This window comes from Podarcis cretensis, assembly GCF_951804945.1.
Source record: "Podarcis cretensis genome assembly, chromosome: 12".
Lineage (NCBI taxonomy): Eukaryota > Metazoa > Chordata > Lepidosauria > Squamata > Lacertidae > Podarcis > Podarcis cretensis.
This window is the reverse complement of record NC_137181.1, coordinates 55,984,517-56,008,384: the sequence shown is the minus strand read 5'-3', so window position 1 is coordinate 56,008,384 and position 23,868 is coordinate 55,984,517. Positions and strand designations below refer to the sequence as shown.

Sequence of the window (23,868 nt, the reverse complement as noted above, 5' to 3'; positions counted from 1 at the left end):
ATTGGGAGAGAAGAGAAGAGAGCGTTAATTTTCTACTCATCACAGCACTGGGCTAGGAAAGAAGGTGATGGGACGTAAGATACCCTAAACCCCCTGATGAACTGGCTTCTCCTTCCTCTTGCAAACAACCACTGCAAGCAGGTCAGGGCCCTACAGAAACAGAAAGGAGTTTTTATTTTTAATTTTGTGTTTTAATTTCGCCTGAATTGTGCCCCTTACATTACAATAAATAAATCTAATAACTGATCTCAAACTGTCAGTACAAGACCTGATTCAAGGCTACATGGCTGCAGCAGTGTGAGAGAACTTCTTGCTGTGATTCAGTTTGCTTCCAGCGAGGAAAACTGAGTGAAGGCAGTAATACTGGTAATAAATAACAAAACTGATGGGTGACAATCTTCTGGTCTTCAAGCATCTCCTACCACTCGGCCCCACCCTAGCCTTGCACCATTTATTTTTTTAGAAATAACATTTTACTACTGGAAATTCCTTCCTTAAACACAGCAAAGTGGGGGGGGGCCCTCTGTGTAAAGCCCCACCTATAATTACTGGTTTGGTCCATTACATGACACAGAAGCTCATTTGCCAGATGCCACCGTCCACTTAGCAGATCATATGGCATAATTAGAGACCCCCAAAAGGAGGGGGAAATCAAAGGGGAAGGAAGAATGTCAATCATAAAATGAAGTCATGAAGAGGCTCTGAGCTTCATTGTTTCCTAAGGCCCAAGCCAAGGTACGTTTAAAGGTTAGCTCAAAGTGAGGAGATTTGGGCTTTTAAAAGGCGGGGGTGTATCTTCCCAACTATCCTACGCCATCTTATTCCTTCTGCAGTAAGTGCAGACAATGTTTTGTTATAAGCTATGATTCATTATTCCCTCACCAAGCCAAATCTGCAATTATTTCAACTGCAGTAACTATAAAGTATGAGCAGGAAGAATTTGAGTTCTCAAGCAGAGGATCAGTTGCTGTAAGAATACTGTCTATTGTCAGAATGATTCAGTCCTGTGTTATTCTGGCTCTTTTGCACAAGTATACAATTGCAAACACTTAGTCATAAATCTGGGTTACGTGGACTCCAGCTCACCAATATAGCTCCCCTGCACTTCCGAATCGGCTCAGTGCAAGCACAGTGTACATTTAGGAAACTGGCTAAGTAATGTCAGGGCCAAAATTTGTCTTTTAATGGGGCACCATTTAAGAAAGAGGGGCAGAGAGATTTTTCCATGTAAGCAAAGATTCATAGCAAGCTTCAAGTAATATATTCAAACTTAAAATGCAGAAAAGCTGCCTATGTTAAGAGATGTGTTCAGTTTTATTTTTAAAAAAGCTAACCAAGTTATCAACACACATTTAAGAGTCACTATTATTATTATTATAATTACATTTCTATACTGCCCTTCCTCAAATCACAGGGATTTCAAGCGCATGCCCATTTGCTTATTTATCAACAACTAGCTAGTTTGGGGTTCTTCCTGATGTTTAGTTTGAATCTCTTTTCTTGGAACTTGAAGCCATTGGTTCAGATCCTAGCATCTGAAACAGGAGAAGACAAGCTTTCTCCATCCTCCATGTGACAGCCCTTTAGATATTTGAAGATGGCTATCCAGCGGCGTAGCGTGGGTTGTCAGCACCCGGGGCAAGGCAAGTAATTTGCGCCCCCTAACCCGGGGCAAGGCAAGTAATTTGCGCCCCTAACCCCTAACCTGCCACCGCTGCCAGCTTCTTCTTGCTGCTGCCTGGGCTGGTCGGGTGTGGTTCTCTCCCACGCTCAGCGCTGCGCTGGGCGGCCGCTGCACTGTCCCTCCCCCAGATAGTCCCTCCCTCGCTCTCTCTCCACTCCGCACCGCAACGCACACCTGGCACCCTCCCCCTCCACAGTGGGCGGCGACCCGGCAGCTCGGATCGGATTCGCACAGCAGTGTGAGAGAGTGAGCCAGGTAGGGGCAGAGAGCTGCGAGTGCGAGCGAGCGCCCACCCCCAAATGTTGCGCCCGGTGCGGCTGGCCCCCCCTGCACCCCCCACGCTACGCCACTGTGGCTATCATAACTCCTCTCAGCCTCCTCTTTTCTAGGCTAAACATACCCAATTCCCTCAACCATTACTCATAAGGCTCAGTTTCCAGACCCCTGATCATCCTGGTCGTCCTCCTCTGCACAAGTTCCAGCTTGTCCATATCCTTCCTACATTGTGGTGCCCAGAACTGAATACAGTGGTACCTCAGGTTACATACGCTTCAAGTTACAGACTCCACTAACCCAGAAATAGTATCTCGGGTTAAGAACTTTGCTTCAGGATGAGAACAGAAATTGTGCTCTGGCAGTGTGGCAGCAGCAGGAGGCCCCATTAGCTAAAGTGGTGCTTCAGGTTAAGAACAGTTTCAGGTTAAGAACGGACCTGCGGAATGAATTAATTACTTAACCCGAGGTACCACTGTACAGTACTCCAGGAGTGGTCTGACCAATGCAGAATACAGTGGGACACTAGACTTCTATTGATCCAGCCTAGAATGGCATTTGCTATTTTTTCTGCTGCATCACAGTTGACTCGTGTTAAGCTTGTAGTCTACTAAGACCTCTAAAGCTTTTTTACATCTATTACTGGCAAGTCAGGTGCCTCCCATCTTATATTGGTGCAGCTGGTTATTCTTGCCTAAGTACAGAACCTGGCATTTATCCCTACTGAAATTCATTTTGCTAGTTTTGGCACAGTTCTCCAATCTTTTTGTCATACTGAATCCAAATTCTGTCTTCAGCAGCATTGTCTACCCCTCCATTTTGGTGCCATCTGCAAATTTGATGAGTATCCCTTCAAGACCTTCATCCAAGTCCTTTATAAAGATATGTTGAAGAACAATTAGCCCAGGACAGAACCCTGTATCACCCCACTTGCCACTTTTCTCCTAGGATGTCGATGAATGAGTCAACCAGCTACAAAGCCACCTAAGTTATCTCGTCCAGACAGAACATACCCATCATGTCTAGTATCCACTGATAGCCTTATCCTCCACATATTTGTCTAATCCTGTATTCTGGGAGCAAATTCCATAGTTTAACCATGCATTGTGTGAAGAGGTACTGTATTTGCTTTCGCCTGACCTGAATCATTTAGCAATTCCCTTCTGTACCCTGAAACAGAGGCACTACCATGAAAACAAAACACAGGATGCTCCCACAACTGTTCACTTAGAATTGCTATATTAAAAACTCATATGGGGGGGGGGAACCCAGGCCTTCTCCTTTGTCTCATTCTCCCACTTTAATATCCATGCAATTGTTCTACTCCCTCCCCTCCTCTTTCAAGTCTCTTCTCACCACCCATGTCTTTTGCAAATCAATTCCCAGTCCAGCCTAAGCCCTAATTATGCATCCACTACTACCTGGGTGTCACCCCACCTCACCCCATGGCCAACTCACACTCCCTCCCTCCAGGTTACAAGTGAATTTTTCAGTCGCTTCAAATGAACTTAAACATCCAGCACAAGGAAATGTCCTGTGTAGCTCAAAAGTTTACATGCAACATTGTGGTCTTAACCAATGTACTATTTTACCATTCCTTTCTGGCCAAAAGGATTTGTCAAAGTTCCAGACGTAATGGAGCATTGTTTTATAATAGAGGTAAAAAGCAAAACAAAAAGCTGTCTGCCTGATGAAGAGGTCTATACAGGTCGAAAACCTGCATGAGTCTCTGCCAGCACACAGTTGGCTCAAGGAAGATATTGCATTACCTATTCTATACTTCAAAAGATCTGCTGAATATTCATCTCTTAAAACAAGCATGTGTAATTCCACTGAAACCTTTGGAGTTGTGCCTGCTTTCTGCTCCAGCTAGATATGACCCTTAAACCATTCCAGAATATTCCTTTGAAAAGTGTTATGGTCTAACATGATTCATACCATGTAGCCTATATCTTCAGAAATGTCATGAACAGTAAAACTTGATGTGGAGGAAAAGGACATTTCTCTGTATAATCATTCCACCCCCTCCCCTTTTTTTATCTTGCCCCTCAGATTAAGCAGAGTTGGTAAATCATTGTTTGGTCTATTGTAGTCTACTGTTGTAAAAGGCAGGTCTCCGAGGCCCTGTATGGATTGTAAGGAAAGAAGATAAAACCTCATCAAACAAGGAACAATTCTGTTGCTTTTTGTTTTAATCCGCCTCCCAAAATTTCACTCTTAAGTGGTGCCACCAGTCTAGTGAAATCCGTCTTGCTCTTTGTAGGGGACCAGAGGGGGAGTAGAGTAACCAGGTCAAATAAGCCTTAACTGGGAAATCTGTTGCTTCCAGTTGTTTCTTTAACCATAAAGTGCATCATTTCAATACTTTCTTCCAGCCATTAACTCGAAGCAAAAGAGGGACAAAAATAAAGAAAAGCCAATACAGCCAAAACTCTTTATACATTGTCTACAGTGTGCTTCAGAAGCTGTTGAAAGCTCACAGATCTGTCGATAATGCTCCTTCAAAGGAAGGGGGGGGGGAGACCCCGTCTGACTGCAACTTTCGGAAGCCAACTTTTTTATAAGGCAAGGAGGAGAGGATTTTCTCCCTCTTTTGTCATTAAAAAAAAATAAAGGACAGCAGTGAAGTTTTGGCATCCGTGAGTACAGAAGAGACATATTGCTCATAAATATATAAACCATTTTATAAATCATAAAGCTAGGAGTCAGGCAAAATCCATAATAGGATCCCAAGATTCATAATAAATAATATGTAATTACAGTCATGCACAACAGTTATTTTAAACAGATGGTTTACAGATTCACATCTGGGTGTTTTTTAAATTTAGTTTTCATGCATAAACACCGGGAGAGATCATAAATATTAGACCATGGATGGTGTTTTTTTAAAAAAAGAAACCTGAGGACACTGGGAGGAAGATCTCCCTCTGAATTTAACAGTTGCTGTGCATGGTATAGTAGTGGGTTCCTGAGAAGCTCCCGCTCACTTCATTGTGGCTTGTGCAAGAGAACTTCCCGGATGATTCTGCAGGGCACAGTCAGGATGAGGTGGGAAGTGGTGGGTGGGAGAGTAAGATAGTGTTTCTAAAACCAATGCAGAGTGACAATTGATGCAATTACACTATGATTACTTGGCCAGACATTCAGGGCTTATCCTAGAATCTCAGACTTGCCTGAAAATAAGGAATTTGGGGTTACTTGGAAGAGTCAATTGGATAATTCTATCTACTAGAGGCCTGCACCTAGAGATTTTCAAATCAATACATACAGCTCCCACCTCACCCCATGCCACCGTCTTGATTGTTTCCCACTCTTATCTCTGTAAATTACCTCTTTAGTTCCTTCCTCTCTGCTTTCTTAGAGTCCTCCTGTTTCTCCAACTTGTTTTCTCATCCGACCCTTCTACTTATCTTTCCCTTAAAGCCCCCACTTCTGAGAATACTGCAAATACTTTCTGCCACTTCTCTCGGGTATTAGGAACTTCATTTCTCTTGAGTTGCCCTCATTCCTGGCCTCATTTCACATAGTTTCTCAACTACTCCAGCATTCTTGCTGTTGTCAGTCCCTCCCCTTACATATTCCACCTAGCAGACACACCTATCCTGAAGCCCTGTGCAAGGTTTCAGTCAACCAAATTAATCTTCCAATTTGTCCACAGAAGCTGCATTGTTTTGTCAACTACCTATCACTAAGCTCTCCCTCTCAGCAATTAAAATGTTTAAGAACATTCCATAGTCTCACAGCACCCCAGCCAATGGCTGAGAGGATCAGAACAATTTCTTCTGTAAAATTAGCAAAAGAGCTACCATTTTCAGAGATAAGGAGTGTGAACGAGCTCCCATAGACAGCTAGGGAACAACATGCACATCTGTGCTTTGTTCACAAATATACATTCCTCCCTCAACCAGGTCCATATCAATGAATAAACTCCAGCTCCTCGAAAGATTCCATTAACGGTGTCTCTGAAAAATTTTACACATCACTTGGGAAGACAGGCAAACTAATACCAGTGTACTGGAAGAAGCAAAGATCACCAGTGTTGAAGCAATGATTCTTCAACATCAACTTCATTGGGACTGGTCATGTTGTGCGGATGGCTGATTATATCGTCTTCCAAAGCAACTACTCTATTCCAAACTTCAGAATGGAAAGCGTAATGCTGGTGGTCAACAAAAGAGGTTTAAAGACTCTCTCAAGGGAAATCTTAAAATAATGTAGTATAAACACTTGCCTACGAGTGCTCCAACTGGAGAACAGCCTTTACCAAAGGTGTCATAGGCTTTGAAGACACTCGAACTCAGGATGCAAAGGAGAAATGTGCTAAGAGGAAGGCATGCTTGGCAAAGCCACATCGTGATCAACTCTCACCCGGAAACCAATGTCCCCACTGTGGAAGTATGTGTGGATCCAGAATTGGCCTCCATAGTCACTTATGGACTCATTGTTAAAACCATGTTTATGGAGGACAATCTTACTCGGCTACGAGTGATCGCCAAAGAAGAAGGAAGAAGAAGAATGCCCTACACAAGTAAATAAGTTTATTCATGAATATTTATTGGGGTGAAGGTTACACATACCCCCTTAGTTCTGCTGACACCCCTTTCTTACAAGAAGGCAGGATTTTAAATCTCTCCTGATTTGTACCCCATTCACTTTGTTACACAGGAGGCCCTGAGATAGAAGCTCATTTCTATCCACAGAGCTTCCTTCTTTGCTTAATTTCTTGGTTGTGCTAGAGTGCAGCTCTAGGATGTGAGAGATGCAACCCAGCAACAAACTTTGACATACATAATGAACAAGAGAGATCTGATCACTTCATTAGAAGCCAGTTTCTTTTACTTATCATGAATTACTGGACTGAAATTTCATTTTCCGTGGTAATCAAAGTTTGCGTCAAGTCATTCACAAGGCAGACAAACCTAACAGAGGCAGACTTCAATGTTGCCTGTTCTGCAATCTTGCCTCACCAATAATTTATTCATCCCCAAAGCATGGCCTATATTTTACCTACCATCAAAGAGCTCTGTGTATAAAAGGCCCATTATAATGACAAATCATATCAGGAATTAAAAAAAAAACCCTTAACTCATATGGTATAGTAAAATAAAATGCCAACATGAAAAGTTTTTTTTTTTAATCAAAAATGTTTGGCAAAGACCTGGAACAGCATCTGTTCCAAACCACAGTTTTAGGTCAGCTGCCAAAATTCCAACAGGATTCCCTATTGCGTCTCAGCTAAAAGAAAGAAAAAAGAAACTATCAACCACTCTTAAGAATTGCTTTCTTCAACAGGCATGTGGCTTGGAACAGGAGCTGTGCTTTCTTTTGGGAATGTGGGGAGCACTCTAGAATAACTTGACTTGCTGTGTTCTGAGCCTAAAGTTTGATTATAAGGTGCAGAGGGAAAACAGCCTGTACAACGAGCACAGATGCTAATTCTCAAGATGCTAATTTCACTTCCAGTGTTACATTCCAGCTGTGTTTTCTTATTCTTCTTGTTTTGAAAAGATGTTTTCAACAGCCTTGTATTGTATTTTCAGTGTCATGCAGCTTTTCAAAATATTTCTCCTGTGCCACTTCAATAAATCTGGAAAATTTACATAATCTACCCTTTGTTACATATGCTCAAAATTCTGGATAGCGTTGAAGATCTCATTGGGTCATTTCACATGGGTATGTATTCTAAAGAGCACAAGAGGAATCATCATGCTCACACACTGCACATGAAGCATTTTGTACAAGCCTAGGCTTATATCATTTATTGTATTTGCTAATCTACTACTATTTAGACTTGCTAGTTGCTTGCTACCCAAAGATCTCTAAGCAATTTACAGCATGTTAGATGTCTACATTTGTACCTGAGTTACAAATATGACCACGTGACCCGGAAGTGTCTCCGGACAGCGCTGGCCCCTGGCCTCTTAAGTGAGATGGGCGCACAACCCCAGAGTCGGACACGACTGGCCCGTACGGGCAGGGGTACCTTTACCTTTACCTTTTACAAATATGAATGGGTGGGTGCATAAATCTCTGTTCAGCCTAAACATCTTTGCCTCAGGACCTGCCCAAGCTATCCATGAGGTCCTGCTTCATGTTGTTGTAACCACCTGATGGCATGTCAAGTGGTGAAGAAAAACGTCACTTTCCAGTAATGGTGCTCATCTTGTGAAACTCCTTGCATAGTGAAGTCAACTTTGCCATGGTACCAGCCCCATGCTGAATCGTGCCGACGAATATTTCCTTTAAAGTAAATTAAGTGAATTCTCGGTTCTGACACAGCATTTGCTATATGCGCATCTCAGCTGGAACCATTCCACAAGCACTGCTGCATCTATGCCAAAACTGGCCCTGAATCTTGCAGGTTGAAAGGACCACAGTGCCCAGAGCAGCAGGGCATTGTTGATACTAAGTATGGATGGTGTTACAGATCTAGCTATGAGGGGTCTCTGCCAACATCTATTACTCCCTTTGGCATTCCACCCTGACCCAAAGGAGATATTAATCAAAGCAAAGGTTTGAGCTTGCACAAAGACCCTATATAATTTATACTGCAAATTTCATCCTGCCACCAAGTTATATAAGCAGTTCACAACTCTCCCTAAAGGCCAAACAATCATTTCCTGTACTCAGCTGCACGCCTGAGTCTTTCAGTCTATAGGATACGGCCCTCGTGCTGCAGAAATAAATGTGTGTGCTTGTACTGGTGTAAAAATGACAGAGAAAGAATGGGAGGGAAGGGAACACTATATCCCCATTTAAATACAATAGTTTGATGGGATGGGAGTCCACTATATTAAACATATGTTTTGCTCTGTTTCCCTAATTGCCACTGCTTTCCCCTCATTCACCTCAGTGGATCAAAGCTGTTTATGGTTTAAGCAGTTTCACTCACAATAAAAACTTAGGTAAAGGTAAAGGGACCCCTGACCATTAGGTCCAGTCGTGACCGACTCTGGGGTTGCGGCGCTCATCTCGCTTTATTGGCCGAGGGAGCCGGCGTACAGCTTCCGGGTCATGTGGCCTGCATGACTAAGCCGCTTCTGGTGAACCAGAGCAGCACATAGAAACGCCGTTTACCTTCCCATCGGAGCAGTACCTATTTATCTACTTGCACTTTGACATGCTTTCGAACTGCTAGGTTGGCAGGAGCAGGGACCAAGGAACAGGAGCTCACCCCATCACGGGGATTCGAACTGCCAACCTTCTGATCGGCAAGTCCTGGGCCCTGTGGTTTAACCCACAGTGCCACCCGCGTCCCTAATAAAAACTTAGGGTTGCTTAATTTTTTAAAAAAATAAATAAATTAATAAGCACATGTACTCTTGTTTTATTTTTATAAAACCCTGCAGGTCTCAGGGCGGTTACAACACAAAATCACAATACAAAAACACCAAATAATAAAACCAAAAACAACCCAATAACACCCCCCCAACACAGTTTAAAATCGCATTGGAAGTCAATCAGCCAAAGGCCTGGATGAAGAGGAAAGTTTTTGCCTGTCGCCTAAAGGTGTATAATGAAGGCACCAGCCAAACCTCCCTAGGGAGAGCATTCCACATATGGGAAGCCATTGCAGAGAAGGCCCTGTTCTCGTCTTGTCACCCTCCAGACCTCTAATGGAGGAGGCACATGAAGCAGGGCCTCAGAAGATGATTTCAGGGTCTGGCTGGGTTCATATGGAAAGAGGCGGTCCTTGAGATATATATGTAGATATATGCATGTTCTGATGCCAAGTGAAGGCCATTCTGGCCAGGCTTTTCATAATGTGAGCCTCAGTTTTGTTTTGTTTTTAAAACAAATTTTGGGATGTAGCAGCTTCTGTTTTGTTATACTTAACAGAGTTCCTCCATTTAAAAAAATGACTTTCTGTTTTGCTTTGATTGTAAGTCATCCAGACAATGTTATGTTACGGGGCAGCAAACAAGTGTCAGCAATAAATCGTTTGAGTACCAAGGTGAAAGTATGTTACCACTGACACCATCCAGTAGATACTTCTGGAAGTCGCACCAAAATGTACACATCTGTTGCTAGCTACACCTCCAAGAGGCTACTCTACCAGAGTACAGTTTGAAAGACCATGGAAACTATTTTATTAAATATAGCAAATAGAACAACAACAAAACAAAGAACAAACCCCATCTATTCAAACCACCAAGAGTAAGTACAGTGGTACCTCGGGTTAAGTACTTAATTCGTTCCGGAGGTCCGTACTTAACCTGAAACTGTTCTTAACCTGAAGCACCACTTCAGCTAATGGGGCCTCCTGCTGCCGCCGCGCCGCCAGAGCACGATTTCTGTTCTCATCCTGAAGCAAAGTTCTTAACCTGAAGCACTAATTCTGGGTTGGCGGAGTCTGTAACCTGAAGCATATGTAACCTGAAGCGTATGTAACCTGAGGTACCACTGTAGATACATTTGGGGGGGGGGAAAGAAGACATAAAATACAGTTATCATTGCCACCAGCCGTAGACTCATGCTGTCCAAATTTCTGCTGCTGCAGAAATTATATATGTGATTTTTTTATTTTATTTTTAAAAGTCAGGTAGCATAGAAAGTTTCTCTTTTCCCTGCAGGAGTCTGATATTGTGCTTAATCTTTTCAGAAATCGAAATCAAGCAAACATTCCTTAGCCAGGCAACAGTATCCAAACCATTTCCATCTTTGTATTATTCAATGCCCAGCTGCTACCAGAAGGTGGTTTATCAAGTCTTTAAATTTAAATTTATTATTTGGTCCCATAAATAAATATAATTACCAAAGCTCTGCTGACAAAAATAATAGTCTCTCTTGTATTTATTTTCTTTTAAGTTCCTGGTGAACAGTTAGCCAGAATCTTTGCACCTCTGCCTCCATAGCATTGGTGGGCATTAGAGCCAAATTTTTATTGTTTAGGTGGGAGACTGCTGTTATAAGACAATGGCCTAATTGACAGAAGCATTACAGTTTTTTAAATACTGGGCATCAATAGCATGTTCATTTCTTGCATGTATCTCATGTAATATTCAAAAGCCTCCTAATGCACTGACTGCCAATTAGTTTCCAGGTCCAATTCAAAGTGCTGGTTTTGACTTATAATGTCTTAAGCAGCTCAGAACTGTAATACTTCAAGGACTGCCTCTCCCCATAGAACCGACTTGGACCCTGCGATCATCATTGGAGGCCCTTCTTCATGTGTCTTCTCCATGAGAGGACAGAACGTGGCAACACAAGAGTAGGCGGCTCCATTTGTGTAACATGCTCTCCCCAGGGAGGCTTGTCTGGCGCCTTCATTAGATATCTCTAGGTACCAGGCAAAAACATTCATTTTCCCCCAGGCCTTTGGCTAATTAAATGATCTATCACCTTTTAAACTGGTTTGTTATGACGGAATGTATTTTTGGGTTTTTATATTGTAAACCGTCCTGTGATCCTTGGATTAAGGGTGGTATAGAAATTTAATACAGTGGTACCTCAGGTTACATACGCCTCAGGTTACATATGCTTCAGGTTACAGACTCCGCTAACCCAGAAATAGTGCTTCAGGTTAGGAACTTTGCTTCAGGATGAGAACAGAAATCGTGCTCCGGCAGCGCAGCAGCAGCAGGAGGACCCATTAGCTAAAGTGGTGCTTCAGGTTAAGAACAGATTCAGGTTAAGAACAGACCTCCGGAACGAATTAAGGACTTAACCTGAGGTACCACTGTAAATGAATAATGAATAATAGAGTCTGCAATATGTCGCTGTAGGATGGCATATGCATAGTCAGGATGCATATTATCAGTCATCATTGCATTTAGAAAATAAGCTAATTTAAAAGGGAAAAAAATGATAGTGGTTTAACAGAGTAATGGGTCTGTGTGTCCCAGCTTGTTGCCTATGTTGATTTAGGAAATACTGTAATTCTGGACATTGAGTTTAATACTGTGGCCAAATGTGGGACTCGATGGTTTCACATTTATTTTTTTAATGGGCTAGTAATCCATCTGAACCTAGTGCCTTGGTGTGTTTTAACCTTCTCATAGCCTGTTGAATCTCTTCTTCTGAAATGTTTTTATTTAACTTATTTTTGGGTGTCTCATTGATAGGATTTATATCAGCTTCAGTTAAATACATATCTATATGATTCTTGTTGGGCTTTACTGAGCTGTACAAATTTGGGTAATACTCTGCAAACACAGCATTAATCTTGGACTAATCATATGTGATATTCCCATCCTTTTCTGTCAAGTAATGAATTTTATTAACTGTCTGTTTCTCTTTTAATTCATGTGAAAGAGTTTGGAGTGCTAAATGCTTGCCTCGTGGTACTTCTGTTTAACACACAACAGAGATTTGGCAATCTTATATGAGCCCAGTGCTTCTAGTTCCTTACGTTTATTATCTAAAAGTCTTAAAAACTTTGAGGAGCCAGAGCATTTGTGTTTTATTTCCACGGATTCAATCTCTTGTAAGGGACCTTGCCTAATTGGATCAGTCCGCCTTTTATACGTAGCAGATTCTACAATGCCTTTGCCCCTCACTGTTGCTTTTATAGCATCCCAGATTGTGGTGAAGCTCATTCTTGGGGTTATATTTATATCAAAACACTCCTTTATGGCTGCTGAAATTGATTCTACTGAGAGTTGTTTCAAAAGTAGTACTAGATCTAGATGCCGCACTGGATGAAATGGACCTTTAGTTTTAATTTACAATCTCACCTCTATCATAACATGTTCTGTATAAAGGATAACTATCTGCCTATGTGAGTTCCTAGGCGGGCAGAGATTAGTACATAGCCCAGCTGAGAATATAACTAATAACTCAGAAAAATATGTGTGAATAAGTCTCTGACCCTCTGATTTACATGTCTCCATGCATCAACCAAATGTTAAAGGATTGGAGCAGTGCCTTGCTAGGCTCCCACTGGGACAGGGGAATTTTTATGCAGTGCTTTGCTGCATATTACAAAATTAAGATCTTCTGCTATTATCAATGGCCCTCTAGTAAATTTAATTAACATGAAGGGTCTTGTCTAAAAAAAATAGTATTGGTTTGAGTATTTTATTTGAAACCTGTTAAAACAGTCTTCCCATAGACCAGGATGTTCTGAGGTCAAGGTACTGTACACATACTACAAAAGCTGGATTGTTTTTACAGTCATACCTCAGGTTACAGACGCTTCAGGTTGCAGTTTTTTCAGGTTGTGGACTGCCAAAACCTGGAAGTACCGGAATGGGTTACTTCCAGGTTTCGGCGGTTGTGCATGCGCAGAAGCGCTAAATCATGCTTTGCGCATGCGCAGACGCGCCGAATCGCAACCCGCACATGCGCAGACATGCCGTTGCGGGTTGTAGACACTGCACGGATCACGCTCGCAACCCAAGCGTCCACTGTATATTACATTGACAGCAATGGTTTTCCCCAAAGAATATTGAAAAAATGTTGTTTGGCGAGTATGTTGAGACTTTTCTGGTCCCTAATATCCACTGCAAAACAACAGTATCCACTGTTTCACAGAAAGAGGGAATGGTTGCTGAAGCAGCTTTGTGTGGAAACAATCGGGAGCTTCCTTTCAAAATAAAACAAACCTACTGTAATGGGATAAGGGGTTGCTTGTGCGTAAGCTCCCAAAACGCTCCAAGTTGAGCCGTTGGTTAAAACTCTCCCTAGCCGGACAGCCCTCAGTTTGTGGCTGTCTTAATCACTGGCAGAATCCGTCAGTGGGCGTCTCCTGAACTTCTTCCAACATAAAAGCTCTTTGACAGAAAGTCTCCGCCTTGATTCCCTGCGCGACAGCTTTCTGCGCAGAGTGGGCGTTCCAAGGGGAGGTCCTGAGCTCTCTCCACTGGTCTCGCTGGAAGCGTCTCTGAGCCTTACCTCCGACGCCTCTTTCCCTCCTCCTTCTTCAGCGGAAGCTCTCCCTCTTTCCCGGCTGGTTCCCTCCCCAGCATCCGAGGGTCTCCCATCATCTGAGAGCCTCTCCACCACCCTGCGCTCTGATGGCAGTTCCCTGACACCTACCAATGCCTGTAGTGAGCCCTCCAAAATTATGATAATCAGCCCTCTCTCTCTATAGCTAGGACTAACTCATATCACTCCTGAGCATATGTCACATTCAAAGTATCCATTTTCTTATCATTCATGTTGCATTTGAGTTGTTCTTGTGCTGTCACTGGCCCTCTGCCCAGACAGTACCCTTCTCACTTTCTCTGTTGGGAGCTATAGCTTTTCCCTGCTGTCACTGTGGGACATGCAACCATGCACTGGCAAATATATGGGTACTGAGTAGGATCAAGGCAGCTGAAAAATCCCAGGGGTCTGTACCACTGATATTGAGTGCAAAGAAAAAGTGTTTGCAGTCCAACAGTCAAAAGTAACAGGATGTTCTCCTAAACACAACAACTGAATTTCTATAGGATGCCGGTGTTTTCTCAACAAAAGAAAACTGCTGAGTTCTTTAAATAGTTCCCCAAAGTTTTACCCTACCAGTATTGTGCTTCACCTAATGATAACCTTTTTCACAGCCTTTTTCATTCCGTCACTACTTCCACTGCAGCTGCCTTGTGATTTTCTTCTCTCTCTCTCTTTCTCCATCTCTCCTACATATCAAAGGTCTGCTTAGACGGTCTTTACACTGGAGATTTGGGCCATGACAAATATTACCTTGTTGGGCTTCCTTGTGGCCAGAGCCTGTACTAAAAACTCTGAACAAAGCGGCCCTTGAAGCCGTTCAGTTTCAAAAGGGTTTACAAAGCCCACTGGGCCTCCCAGCTTATTTTGCAACAAGTCATATCCCATGAAGAAATTCACTTCTGTATAACACAAAAACAGAGTTAGATTAAAGAAGAAGGAAGAAAGAAAGAAAAATCCCCTGCTGATCTGTCTGGCCAGAATCATGTCTTCTACCGCTCATATCCTTTAAAGAAATGATCTTCTAGAGATATATGACCCTAATACATCACCAAACTCCAGTGTTCTCATGATACTCTATTCTTAAAAATATGACAGATGACAGAAGAAGCAACAGGGAATGCTTTTCTTTCCATCAGTGTGTGTATGTGTGTGTGTTATCCAGTTTTAAAATGCGAAGGCCAGGTATGAGTTACAGTGTCTTTTTTTGGGCCCAGGGCATTATTTTCTCCAGTACTTTTTTCCTCCCCGTTCTGACCTTAAAATACTGAAACGTTTTAGTGAGTTATAAATTATACCGCAGATTTAAACACAAGGAAAAACATGTCAAGGAGGTTCTTTGTTGCCTTTGCATAAAATTGTGAACCTCTGTCCAAAGAGCTTGAAAAGCAACAGCAAAATAAAAATAGTAGCCCAAAGAAAGTAGCAGCAATCTGTTTTCTATTACAAAATTATCTAAACAAGGAGGCCTCCAGACACTGCTGCCTTAAAGTACTTGCAGCTAGAATACGAGCTGACCCTGGCTTTATTTTCTTTCTGTGATCTTGCCTGTGCTACGTATTAGCAAATATTACAAAGGAGAGAAAACAGCTTCGGCAGACCTGTGTAAACAAAGTTGTAAAAGTGGTATGTCAGTTTTCCTGGGGAAAAAACAAAACAAGAGCCACGCAGGTCTGCCAAAAAGCTACCTTTTTAGGCAATATACTACAACTTTAAGGCTGACCTAATTTCCTAAAGGACGCAGGTGGTGCTGTGGGTTAAAGCCTCAGCGCCTAGGGCTTGCCGATCGAAAGGTCGGCGGTTCGAATCCCTGCGGCGGGGTGCGCTCCCGCTGCTCGGTCCCAGCGCCTGCCAACCTAGCAGTTCGAAAGCACCTCCGGGTGCAAGTAGATAAATAGGGACCGCTTACCAGCGGGAAGGTAAACGGCGTTTCCGTGTGCAGCTCTGGCTCTGGCCAGAGCAGCGATGTCACGCTGGCCACGTGACCCGGAAGTGTCTCCGGACAGCGCTGGCCCCTGGCCTCTTAAGTGAGATGGGCGCACAACCCCAGAGTCTGTCAAGACTGGCCCGTACGGGCAGGGGTACCTTTACCTTTTACCTTAATTTCCTAAAGCCACTGGGTCAAATCTATCACTTCTATATTGCACTTCCATTCAAATAACTGGCATCACACCCTTTCTTCACTAATGGAGACCAATGAATGTGGGTGGTAATTATGATAAACATGATAATCCTCTAACATTATTAACATATTTAAACATAAATCTTCTCTACAGCCTTCAGAAAAGGCAACCAGAAGACTCCTTAATACATGGCTGAATTTTATTTGTCTTACGTTTGGGATTTTCAGACGGTACTTATTTCCCACTCTCCAGCAACTACACTGCAGACCTAGTCCTATTCAGGGCCATCTTAAGCATACCCGGCGCCGTGGTGCAAAGATCCCTCCGGCGCCCCCACCCCGTTTCCCAGAGTTGTTGACCTTTTCCCAAGCCTCTGTGGGGATCGCTCTCCTCCCGCAGGGACTTGGGAAGGAAGCTGCATATCTGCCAGCCATATGGTTGACGGGGCGCAGCTGGCAGGAGGCGTGCAGGAGGGAAAAGGGAGGCCGCCGGCAAAGCTGCGAAGCTCCCCCACTCGCTGGGGTGCCCCTGAGAGGCTGGGAAAGACAGCTCTGGCCCCATTTCACTGCAATGGCGTACAGTCATACCTTGGATTAAATATGCTTCAGGTTGAGCGTTTTCAAGTTACGCTCCGCGGCGACCCGGAAGTAACAGAACATGTTACTTCCAGGTTTCATTGCTCGTGCATACGCAGACGCTCAAAATGACGTCACACGCATGCGCAGAGAATCGTGACCCATGCAGACGCGCAGTTGCGGGTTGCATTCTACTCAGGATGCGAACGGGGCTCTGGAACAGATCCCTTTCGCATCCAGAGGTACCACTGTATTAGAATCAGTTTGCTTTCATTATGTAGCTGTGGATTACAGAGTAGCGCCAACACCGAGGGGCACTGCCTGTGCAAAAGTTCCTATGCATACCAATGCTCTCAGCTGGCGGCTTCAAGTCATGCTGGTGGTTTATGTCAAATACGAGTGCCTTTAATTAGTCCAGTTACCCCAGCAAGAGTAAAATACAGCTGCAATTGCTACTGCCTCTTAAGAAACTGACTTCATTCTGAAAATAAAATCCATTGCAGCGTGTCCATTTGACAACAGATGCATGCAGTCCCAGCAACAGAGGGTGTTTCCACACTGACCCAGTGACATTGTGGGTGTGCATATGCCAAATTTGCAAGCACCACTTCCTTCTGCATTCACCTGGGGAATATGCAAGGAGGAAAAGAAGTAATTAAGGGCAGGGTTTTCAAACATATCTCGTGTAACCACACCCTCCCTTGTGGACAGCAGGATCTAGAATCAATCTAGATGGGAAACAACATGCTAAGGATGAACATGAATGATTCTGGATTGGGGGGGGGGAAACCTTACATTTTTGTGCTACATACGGGTTGGTGCGTATGTAGTCACTTGTGGGGTGTTCTGGCTCAGGTGATACAATAATTTGACCAGTGTTGGGTGCTAAGCATCTTGACTTTGGGGAGCAGAGATCTGCTGCTCTGTCTCGGGCACCAAAATGTAATGGGGCAGGCTTGGCTTCCTCATAGAATCATAGAATCATAGAGTTGGAAGAGACCACAAGGGCCATCGAGTCCAAACCCCTGCCAAGCAGGAAACACCATCAGAGCACTCCTGACATATGGTTGTCAAGCCTCTGCTTAAAGACCTCCAAAGAAGGAGACTCCACCACACTCCTTGGTAGCAAATTCCATTGTCGAACAGCTCTTACTGTCAGGAAGTTCTTCCTAATGTTTAGGTGGAATCTTCTTTCTTGTAGTTTGGAACCACTGCTCCGTGTCCGCTTCTCTGGAGCAACAGAAAACAACCTTTCTCCCTCCTCTATGTGACATCCTTTTCTATATTTGAACATGGCTATCATATCACCCCTTAACCTCCTCTTCTCCAGGCTAAACATGCCCAGCTCCCTTAGCCGTTCCTCATAAGGCATCGTTTCCAGGCTTTGACCATTTTGGTTGCCCTCCTCTGGACACGTTCCAGTTTGTCAGTGTCCTCCTTGAACTGTGGTGCCCAGAACTGGACACAGCACTCCAGGTGAGGTCTGACCAGAGCAGAATACAGTGGCACTATTACTTCCCTTGATCTAGATGCTATACTCCTATTGATGCACATTGATCCTATTGATCCTCCTCCACAGCCTTTAACTCCAGTGCCCTCATCAAGAAATCAGGATGGTGGTTCCTCCGGGTCCTAGTTGCTCATACAGTGAGCTCCAGTTTGACCATTACCCAATTCCTATGGTTATAATTATTATCATATAAAAACCTTTTGAAGAGTTATTTTTGTAGCAATGTGCTAGAACCAGAACATACAAGGTTGCTTCCATCAGCTCATAGACCACATTCATTGCTACTGAGTAGTAAGTCACATAAACAGTTTTGTTCCCTGTAATGGGTTTACTTATTGGAATAAACATATTGCATTATGTCCGAGAAGATAATAATAAGCTTTTGAAAAATCTTAACCCAGCAGGGCCAGAATGACTTTAAAAAAAAAAAAAAAACAGCTCCTATTCCTACTTCTGCACTCCAGCACATAAAACAGATTAGGGGAAAGAGCAGAGTTTATTATCCTCAATAATAGTTGACTAGGAGCTATTCAACCAGATTGTGCTTTCTTTGCTCCCTTTTCTTCCCCCACCGGCTCTGCTGGATATAACAAAAATACCTACTTTTGACAAGTGAGCAGAGCTGACATCACACACAAAGTGGCAGAGTGAACAAGCTACATGCACAGCTCATCTGTCATTTTGACAAAGTGACTTCTGGTCACCAGTGGGACACTGTCAAAGTCATCTGAATGGTTGGCCTCGACCACCAGCAATCCTTACAAGTCAAGAAGGGGCCTTGTGGGACTTGAAACACAACCTGCTTTGGATCTGGCTCTTGCAGTTACACCTCGTGATGGCTATAAAAGCTGTGTGATATATCAAGTGCCATTACGATCTTTGCAAGGAGGTTACTTTCCATAGCTAGTGACAGCAGATAGCATCTTGTTAATCCAACTAATCGTCCTCAAATGCCAGGAAACGGGATTATGCATGGCTGAAAAAATCCACTCAGGAGGAAAGCCAGCTACAGATGTTTTCTCTGTTTGAAATGCCACATTCATTTGAAGAGAAGTGCACAATTCCAGGTCTGCGCTGAAATGGAATGTATAAAAGCAGGAACTCTTTGGGAAGTTTTACGAATGAGCAGACAACTGCTCACATATACGGAGTGTGATTGCCAGGTGTATTTAAGTGTTTATAATTTTGTGACAATAACCTTAAACCCTATAACCTAAACGCCGTGACACTGGGAGAGTTTATGGTGATTGTATCTGCCATAGTCCAATTCTTCCTGCAGTCTGCAGTCAAGAGCAGCATTCCAGGAAAGTTTCCCAAGCTGAACAATAAAAGGCAAGACTCATGGAGCCTTATCCAAGCGCTACCATGGGAACAGAAGATGACATCCACTGAGAGGCAAGCACTGATGGCTGACTGATGGGGTGGGGCTGTAGCTTATGGGTAGAGTGCATGTCTTGCAAGCAAAAGCTCCAAGGTTTAATCCCTGGAACCTCAGTTATTACTGTGGTACTAGAAGTGTACCACAGCGGGTGGCGCTGTGGGTTAAACCACAGAGCCTAGGACTTGCTGATTAGAAGGTCGGCGGTTCAAATCCCCGTGACGGGGTGAGCTCCTGTTGCTCGGTCCCTGCTCCTGCCAACCTAGCAGTTCAAAAGCACGTCAAAGTGCAAGTAGATAAATAGGTACCACTCTGGTGGGAAGGTAAACGGTTTTTCCGTGCACTGCTCTGGTTCGCCAGAAGTGGCTTAGTCATGCTGGCCACATGACCCGGAAGCTGTACGCCGGCTCCTTCGGCCAATAAAGCGAGATGAGCGCCGCAACCCCAGAGTCAGTCACGACTGGATCTAATGGTCAGGGGTCCCTTTACCTTTACTTAGAAGTGTACCTAGGCTCCCTTGAGCCCTTGTCAAGGAGCTGTATCAGCACCACCAAAGCCCCCCGCCCCCAGGCGCTCTGCCCCTCCAAACCAGGCACGATTTTGGCGCCCCCCCTGGGCCTGCTCCCTGGCTGGGGGCCAACCTGGGCAGCTCCTAGGTGTGCCCCTGTGTGGAACAGCACTTTCTGAGACCCCAGGGAACCACTTCCACTCATGGTAGACAATGCTGGGAGAGATGGGCCAATAATGTGACTCAGTACAAAACAGCTTCACTAGAAGTGTTCAACTGTATGGTAGAGTTTATGGATCCTGTCCATCATAACAAAATCCAAGTCTTTAAAAATGGTTAGTGACATTCAAATAACAACTTTCAAATTCCTAAATATATAAAAAAAGTTTATTTCATGTGTATATGAAATAACATTTCACAGTACTAGGAATTAAAGAGTTAGGGGTGAAGAAGTGTTCAGCAGGGATGTACCTATGCCATTGACAGGATGTGATTAAATGAAGACTTATCTACAAATACAATAAATTAATGGTTTGGACACAAAGTAGCAGGTGTTTTTTTCTCTTATTTCAAAGAGGCTTTTGCACTCTGTCCATCTGGTGGCAGAATTCCTCTGCCTTGAACTTCTGAATGATGGAAGACCCTCCAGATAACTTCTCAGAGAAGAGGCCCAAAGGGTTGAGTAGTTGGGGGTACCACTGGTACATCATGGGGTCAGGGGTTGGATTCATGCAAGTAAAAGGGAAAAAAATGTTAAGTGGGATGTGGGGTTGATAACCAAATTGTCAACTAGATTGGCCTGGGATCAGATCCAGCAATGCTCCTCTCTGCTCTACCCCTCCTTTTGAATTATTATTATTATTATTATTAATAATAATATATTCTTTAAAAACAAAAATAAACAGCAACTATTATTTGGGTTAAGCCTACAAGCAGTACTTGCTAAGAAGAATGGGAAACATCCAAAGCTGAAGGACAGCATTGCTATTTTAATTACATTAAAATAAAAACACCAGAACAGTGGCAGTTTCTATAGTCTTGAAATGCAAACATTTCATACAAGCTATTTTTATTTTTATGGTGCCTTTTTAAGTTTAAACATGAATTCCTTTACATATCCACCTCCAGAATTGAATATTAAAACATTATGGGAAACTAAAAATAAGAGGGGTCCCTCCCCCCTTTTTAAAGAAAAATGACTATTTTTATATAGCAACATCGGCAGAATACCAGATATCCTGCAACTGAATTACAAGATCGTAATTTTTAAAAAGTCTATTAGCAACTCAATAGAAGAAACTTGAAAGCTTATAAAGGAATATGCACAGGTAACAGTATGCTTTTAAAACTGAATTTTGATATTGAACCTTCTCTTTAACAACACTGCTCTTATTGGCAATAAAGGGGGGGAAATCCATTTCTTTCTTTAGCACAGATCCAGACCCATTTTGCATATAAAGCAGAAACATTCCAGAGACATTTTCAACCTAAATTACACTTTCCCCATTTAGTTTATGGCATTTGGTGGGGTGCCCTTTACAAATTTTTATTATTTATTCATTTTAACTATGTGTTTTTGTATTGAGATTTCTGGAGCTCTTAATTATGCCAAAGCAAAGCCTTTGGCACTTTCCAGCTTGCAGTAAGTGCAGCACTGATGTGCTAACACTACTACAGTATTGGTTCTCTTTCGGCAGAGTGTCGTCAAAATCTGTAATCAATGCAGACTTCCAAACATTGTATTGGTTCTCATTATGATCAATTAAATGTGAAACACATTTGAAAAATAGATTGTTCCCAGCCTGTGAAATACAGCCCTGAGTGGCTGGAGTAACCCAGTCAGATGGGTAGCAAGCAAGCAAACAAATGTATGAACGTATGATACAGGATACAGGTGGCGCTGTGGTCGAAACCACTGAGCCTCTTGGGCTTCCTGATCGGAAGGTTGGCGGTTCGAATCCCTACAACAGGGTAAGCTTCTGTTGCTCTGTCCCAGCTTCTGCCAACCTAGCAGTTCAAAAGCACACCAGTGCAAGTAGATAAATAGATACCACTGTGGTGGGAAGGTAAACAGTGTTTCTGTGCACTCTGGCTTCTGTCACGTTGTTCTGTTGCACCAGAAGCGGTTTAGTCATGCTTGCCACATGACCCGGAAAGCTGTCTGTGGAAAATACCGGCTCCCTTGGTCCTTTACCCTACCATTTTACCTATATAATGACTGTTATTATTTCTGTATTTCTGTGTCATTTCTGTTAGTTACAAAATCATTTATGTTACAAGGACCATTTCTCAAAATTATTTCACTCCAGAAATCCATATGTACTCTGATCTTCACATGAGAGTTAAATTTACAAGGCAGATATTGGGGCTTTCTCCTAGGACTCTGTTGGCTCACCTTAGAGCCGAGTTGGGGCTCCTTTTGATAACAGCCAGAATTAATCTAGCCTACTTTAAGATACTGGCGTAGATGCCTTTGAGGATCATATCATCACCAAGCTCTGCTGGTTGGAGCAACTAAGAAGGTTGGGCACAAAAGTGTCAAGACAAGCTTAAGGCTTTCAATCTCCAAAAGGATAAATATTTTCCCCTTAGCTTGTGTGATCTTAGAAAAGTGGATCTTTGACCATGACACCAACCAATGCAGAACTTCCATTATTACTGCCCATTACTCTATTTATACCCTCAAAGCAAGGACAACCACTCAAGGTTGAGACACTGGCCTTTCCACAATTACATAGGGTCTTTGTTGAACTTAGGTTTCAACAGATGCCCTCAGCATCCTTAGAGGGGACATACTTTGGAATGCATTTATGGATGTAACCAGGTTGAGGATATCATGCACTATTTGTTCTCAGAGCAATCCCCCAGGAATGGATAGCTGAACTCTTAGCTGATAAATACCTACAAATTACACATCTGGTAGTCAAATTTGCTCTGGCACCTAAGCAGCTGTGCTCCAGTTATGTTAATGCATTGTAATTTCAAATTTTTATGCTGTGTAATTTTAAATTTATGTTGTGTGATTCTAATCGAATATCTTACTTTTTGCCCTGTGTTGTTCATTGTGAAGGCCTTTGGCTATATACAATAAATTGTTGTTTGAATTTATGACTGCAGTTATGCACCTGAGGAAAGGAACTGAACTTTGTTTATTTTGCTTTCAACCAGAGAACCACCAGCATTCCGGTAATTTCTTCATCAGTTCTTCTTGCCTTGCAGCCACTGGGTCCGTTATAGAACAAAAATAACAAGTAGAGCAGTTGGAGAACTTTTATATTCTTGATTTATTTATTTATTTATTTATGCATCCTTTTAATCATTAATTCACACATACGAATTTAGCATTGGTCAATATGACAATACAAAAACATGCTTCAGGCACCTCACTACTCTAAACATGATTTCTGTCTCATGTACATTTGATGCATCTGTGAAAACATTTAAAAGGAACAGCATATGGTCCCATTTCTACTCTGGGATGCACTTACCAAATTCTGATCAAAACCTTTTTCAGCATGATGCCATAAAAGGTTACCGTTAACCACTGTGCAGGAAGGGGGAGGAGAAGAAAATTGATTGTACTTTACAGCAATAAAGGCATTTAAAGTGAGGGAAGATTAAATTCAGGTAGGCTCTTTTGGACAATGTACATCAACTCATGAAATTATATTGAATAAAACAGGTTTGAAAGCACTGTTTGATGGTTTTCTTTTAATATGCACTATTCCACAACATTTCATCTGGGCCATATTATACCTTGATACAACAAAAATTGGATCCTGATGTACTAAGATATTGCTGTTCTCACCAAAGACATATGCCAAACAGTTGCTTTTAGACCAGACGGAGCATCACTTGCAAACGGGGTGTTTGTGCAAAAGGCTTGTAACAGGTATGTAGAGAATTCAAGACAGGTGAGCATGGGTGTTGGTCAGCAATATCTGTTTAT

At 42.9% G+C, this 23,868-nt stretch overlaps 1 protein-coding gene across 1 annotated transcript in view; it reads right to left on the bottom strand.

Moving 5' to 3' along the window:
- Positions 1-23,868, bottom strand: part of BMPER (BMP binding endothelial regulator) — a 174,269-nt gene that overhangs the window by 134,575 nt on the left and 15,826 nt on the right. The window lies entirely within an intron of this gene.